Source organism: Oxyura jamaicensis, unplaced genomic scaffold (genome assembly GCF_011077185.1).
Source record: "Oxyura jamaicensis isolate SHBP4307 breed ruddy duck unplaced genomic scaffold, BPBGC_Ojam_1.0 oxyUn_random_OJ70649, whole genome shotgun sequence".
In the NCBI taxonomy this organism is placed as follows: Eukaryota; Metazoa; Chordata; class Aves; order Anseriformes; family Anatidae; genus Oxyura; species Oxyura jamaicensis.
In genome coordinates this window covers 1-5719 of record NW_023310117.1, presented here as the reverse complement: position 1 = coordinate 5719, position 5719 = coordinate 1, and the positions used below count along the sequence as shown (strand labels likewise).

At 51.1% G+C, this 5719-nt stretch overlaps 1 long non-coding RNA gene across 1 annotated transcript; it reads right to left on the bottom strand.

Moving 5' to 3' along the window:
* Nucleotides 1-1305: 1305 nt before the first annotated feature.
* On the bottom strand, nucleotides 1306-3286 carry LOC118159493. Its single transcript, XR_004747142.1, has 3 exons — nucleotides 3226-3286; nucleotides 2222-2478; nucleotides 1306-1548 (listed from the first exon to the last, which is right to left on the bottom strand). It is a non-coding gene; the product is annotated as an uncharacterized LOC118159493 (long non-coding RNA).
* Nucleotides 3287-5719: the final 2433 nt, after the last annotated feature.

The window sequence follows — 5719 nt, the reverse complement described above, 5'->3', positions numbered from 1 at the left end:
CATGCACACGAGCCTCGATTAAAACAAACAAACAAACAAACAAACAACAACAACAACAACACACACATTAAGTTCCTTTATAGCTTCTGGAAGTAACAACCTACAGCTTAGATGCAGTTGGATTGCATCAGCTTAGGGACTGCCTCCTTCAAAATGCACAGTGGGGTGGGGAAACCAGTCTCCAAAAACCGTTGCCCAGAAGGAGAGTGTTGCCTTCTCCATAGGTGACATTCTTCCAAGCATCGCCCCGTTCATGGATTTTACCAGCCCCAACGGGATGGTCCTGCAGGCATGAGTCGGGTACGCTTCCCACGGGGTTTATTTGATGCTGAAGTAAGTTTTCTGCGGGTACGAGAAACGCAGCACGAGATGGAGAGTAAGCTGTGGTACCGTCTGCAGCACAACGCTTGTGCGATATTGGACCTGAGGGGACCGGGCAAAGCCTGCAATAATCGCTGAACGGCTGGGTAAGTAGGGAGCCCTATGGGAAAACAGAGCTCACGTTCTGGGAAGCTCTTTTCCCATCGAGAAGAGGACCTTTCCTATTCAGCGTCTTTAGGTTACTTGCTATTTGCTTTGGCAAGTTAGCCTTTGTAGAAGCCAAGACATTTATAACTGCCAAGCACCGTTTATAGTTCTTGTTCTCTGACGACAGGGAATTGCACTCGGGGCACTAGTTAATAGGAAAGTCTGGCTCTGTTTCACCCAAATCAAGTACCTAAACCACGGACAGGAGTCTGCAGAAAGTATACTTTCAAAAGCGAATTTAAAGAGAAGGATAGTACTCACTTTTCCAACATTTCTGCAACGACTGGGGCAAAAAAGGCTGAACCAGGGACGTCTCTGTCATCCCCTCTAGGATTTAGCGACTTCATACAGTTATGGGTCAAATAAAACACACGCACACACAGGCACACAACATACAAACATTAGAAACAAAACACAGGACACAAGGGGGGGAGGGGGAGGGGAAGACTCCCAGAGGGAAGCCCTACAGCAACAGCAAGTCAGAACAGGTGTTCTGCAGCAGAACCGAGGAGAGACTCGAATGTTCCAGAATCGGAATCACAGAATAATCTAGGTTGGAAGAGACCTCCAAGATCACCGAGTCCAACCTCTGACCTAATGCTAACAAGTCCTCCACTAAACCATATCCCTAAGCTCTACATCTAAACGTCTTTTAAAGACCTCCAGGGATGGGGACTCAACCACTTCCCTGGGCAGCCCATTCCAGTGACTGACAATGGAAGCAGTGCAAACCGCGTGGAGGAAAAACAAAAACAACAAAAAAAAAAAACACCGGTGAAAGCAGCAGAAAAACGTGTCGTCTCGGGGAGGAAATAACTGCCCTGAGCAACGTGCCCTTCCCAGGGTGAACCCAACGTGCCCAGGGCCTTGGGGGCAGGCAGAGAAGGAACCTGTGACTCTCAGCGTGGTGTCTCCCGAGAATCGCAGCTTACAGTGACTCCAGGTCTTCTGGTCTCACAGGATGAGGCAGAGGTATAATTAATTCCTTCTCCATCTCTCCGGAAAGAGCTTTTCTCCTGTCTGTGACAAAGGAGAAAAATGTTACGATTGTGGGAGTCATTATACAAAGCCACGCTCAGTGACTTCATGACTACAGTTACGATCGTTTTTAACCAAAAACACCTCTGTCGAGATGTTACCACTGCAAACGTAGCGCTGCACAAAAATTCAACTCAAGAGGAAGGAAAGGGCAAGCTAAAAGGACGAAGGACGTGACCAAAGGCACCCGCAATAATCACCTGGTAGATGGCTGTCCACAGCCCTCGGATTTCACGCTCGTCTTTCCTGACGAATTAATCCTGATTGCCCATCAGCAATCGGTAATAAGGTTTATTAATCTTCCTACGTTAAGTCTGCCGATTCTGCCCTCTATCCTCCCACTAATCCATTCAGAAGAGGTATTACTAAGATCAACTTAAAATACGTCCTTTCTCTCTCTCTGGATATACACAGATATATCTATAAGAAATAATAATTAAGCAAAACAATACAAATCACAGGCTAATAAGGATTCTTCTGGTGGGGATTAAATATTCCTAAACACCCCCCCCCCCCTTCTCCCACTTCCACGGGGTGTTCCCTGGAAACACTCCAGTTCCGGGTAATCCAATCCCTTTTACTCATTAACGCATTAAGAATTCTTCTAAGGAGAAGAACGGTGAAGGTTTACAATGGATAGTTTTAACGGTTTTACCCTGAAAAGTCTCTGTTAATGCAGTCTCCCCGGTATCAGGGCTAACTGATGCTTTTACCCGGGTACGAGTCCACCCTTTCTCAGCCCTTCTTCCTGCCGTCTCAGTAACCGGGAGCACTCGGAACAGTCCTTCCCACGCAGGCTGCAGCTTCGACTCTCTCCACGTTCACAATCTCCTGCTCGGAAGGGATGGATCAGGACTTCCAAGGCCTCCAACTTTACATGCTGTCGCACTAGGGGAACTCGGTGCGAGGACTCTAAGGAACGGGACGGAGCATAGAGCAAAGTGAGAACGCCACGGGTAGGCTCAGTGACGAGACGGGGACCCGATGCTCTCGTGCGCACTGAGACTGACAAGCTGCACGTTTGCTACCCTGAGCCAACGACCTGTCACGTTTCTAACAAAACGTTGCACTCCAGGGAACTTCCGTTCCTTACAGCATCACTGTCATACCGACACACACCTCCGTACCAAAAGCTCCGTGCCTCCGAGGTGCAACCACCCCTCAGTGAGCACGCGCTCTGAATTTCTCAGACCCCTATCTATACCTTTAAAGGAAAGCAAGAGAACGTTTTGCCAATCATAACCAAGAAATGCCCAACTAGAGTCACTCGGGCTCCTCCCAAAAGGGACGGACAACCGTCACAGAATCACAGAGTATCCCGAGCTGGAAGGGACACACAAGGACCGTGGAGCCCAACTCCCGGCACCACACAGCTCAACCCCAGAATTCAGACCAGGTGACCAAGTGCCCAGCCCAAACGCTTCTTCAACTCTGACAGGCTCAGTGCAGTGACCGCTGCCCTGGGGAGACCGTTCCCGTGCGTGACAACCCTCTCGGTGAAGAGCCTCTTCCCGAGGTCCGGCCTGAACCTCTCCGGCCACGGCATGACACCTTTCCTGAGGGTCCTGTGACCGCTCGCTAAAGAGAACAAGTCGGCGGGTCACGTAGGTGGGCTGAATTGAAAGGGGATCGTAGGGAAGATACCGTCACAAAGGATACCTTTCTGCCTTCCGGGAGCAGTCGACGGGCCGAGCCCTCGGATTTTGTGGTCGTCTTTCCCGACGAATTAATCCCGGAAGAACAGAAAAGATACACAACGTGTCCACGACGACTTCTGAGGAGGCTACCGGAAAGAAAAACAGAAAAAGAGAAGCAGCAAGCGGCTCGTACGTCAGTTTTGTTAACAGAGTAACATTAACACACTAGAAATTTCTCTCTCTCTCTGTATAAACTAACAAGCGTTTGGAACTTTATAACCACTTGAGTAACAATCATTAGGTAGGCCTACGCTGAAAGCCAGGACTACGCTTAAGCGATTAAGTACACACGGAGCCTGATCTGTGAAACGCTGAAAACGCCCCACAACCACTGGGGGTCTTACGCACGGCGTACGCCGTGAATTTCTGCACAAACGTGCATCTTAATACACAAAGAGGAGGGGCGAGGCGGACAAAGGTTTTAGAGATGCATCGAGACCAGAACAGCCACTGGGGAATCGCTCAGATGTGCAAAGCTCAGCTAAATCTCGCACAAATCCACCGAGGGAAGGAGGCTACCTACTTGTCTGCTTAAAATAACCTCTACAATAAAGAACGCACTGCAAAACCAAAAATGAAACCATCACCCGGCAAAGCAAACGTCTGGAATACAAAGGGCTAAAACTGACAGCTGAGGTTTGATTCTTTAGCGATGTCAAAGGTCTTCGGATCCTGCCTGACTTCTCGGGGATGGTGGCATTGCAGCACAGGCACGAGGGGATCGGGATGATCGCAACAGGCCAAACGCGGTGCTGAGCTCCTAAAGGACGCGCTGGGGGGATGGCACTGACGAGAGCGAGACAGGCTGTCAGCCTTCTGCACGAGCCGAGGAAGAGGAGCGCGAGCGTCCGAAGATGCTGTTTCTTCTCACGCTTCACTTAACGCACACCGCCTTGAAAGCCGGGCCGTCTTCTCAGGGAACAGATAAGGAGGTAGAGTTTAGCGGCTCCAGGGACGCTTCGGGATCTTCTGTCTTTCTCTAGTTAGCTGCTATCCAGAAAACCAGAGCAGTTGAGATAGAGAGTTCTATTCAAAATCTGGGGTAATAACAAAAGCACGGGATTTGAAAAGCACAACAAAACAAACACACGCTTGCATGGAAAAGAGGTGAAGCTACCTCATTCATTTCCCAATTCCCCTGCAAATTCTACGCTCAGCTCCTCTTCACTCCCCGACCTATCCAAACACAGGGCAGACGCATCAGTTCTCATCGTTCTCGGTAAAAAGGCAACATTCTCATGCTTGCTGTCACAGATCACCTCTTTCCAGCACGCTTTCCTGCGAGCTATGCTAATTCCTCCAGGCTTTTTCATATATGCCAGAAACCTCGCTCTTTTCTTATCTTAACGACCATCTCGGTGGGAGTCACCGAGCAGCTACCTTTGCTTCTGCCGTCTTCACAAATACAAATAAAACAGTACTCCGGCAACGCTCTGTGACAAACCTGGCAACGCGCGCATCGACCCCTTACGGAAGGAAGGAAAGAATTTGCAGACAACATCCAGAAAGTATTACTTGGTTAGATATCAGAGCGGTGGGGCAGAATTACAATGCTACAAAAGTCCATGCCTATGCTCCTGGGACCGTACACACCTTGCTGGAATACAGAGAAAAAAAAAAAAAAAAAAAAAAAAAGCAAGGTCACTGTGTGGAACAAGTTCACCCACGCTTCACTCGCTCAATTCTTGCTGTGAACTACAAGAACATTTCACGGATCTGGTCGCCCTTCTGGATAACATTCGGCGCTCTCCCCCTTCCCCCAACAAGGAAAATGAGCTTAAAGACCACAAACTGGGACTTCGGGGAGGTGTGACTCCATTTTTCACCTTACCCAATACACGCTGTGGCTTCGCTACGCTACTACGCCTTCACCAGGACTGCATCACAGAGTCTCGCTGCTATCGCTGCTGTCTGGGAGTTTGGCAGACTTCCCCAAACTAATTGAAACGAGCGTCTTCCGTTGTGACGGACAGCAGAGCCAACGATGTCTCTCGTCGGCTGGGGAGTCCTGCCGGCAGTACCAGCAGCCCTCTCTCGCACAGCCCCATCTAGCTTTTGGGGTCCGCCCCACTCATCCTCGGCGGTGGGAAGTTCTTCCAGAAGCAGACCGACTGCTAGTCGTTCCTCGCTGGAGCTGAGGCTCTGCGAGGCTTTGCTTGCTTGCTTGCTCCCCTCCCTCCCCCTTCATTTCCAAGCTTAAACCTGCAGCCAGCGGCAACCTGCGCCTCCCGGCCCCGGCTCGGGGAAAGACCGGCCGCGCACCCCGGAGCCCACGTGGCCGCCGGCACCACAGAACTACAGCTCCCAGCACGCCTCGGGACGGAGCAGTCCAGCCAACCCTGGGGGGGGGTGGGGGGCGGCCAAGCGCACACGTCGTGCCGCCACCGCCCTCGCAGCGCCCCCCCTCCTCCTTCCCCGCCCGCCGCCTCCCGCCGCTCCGCCGCCCTCTCCCCCAG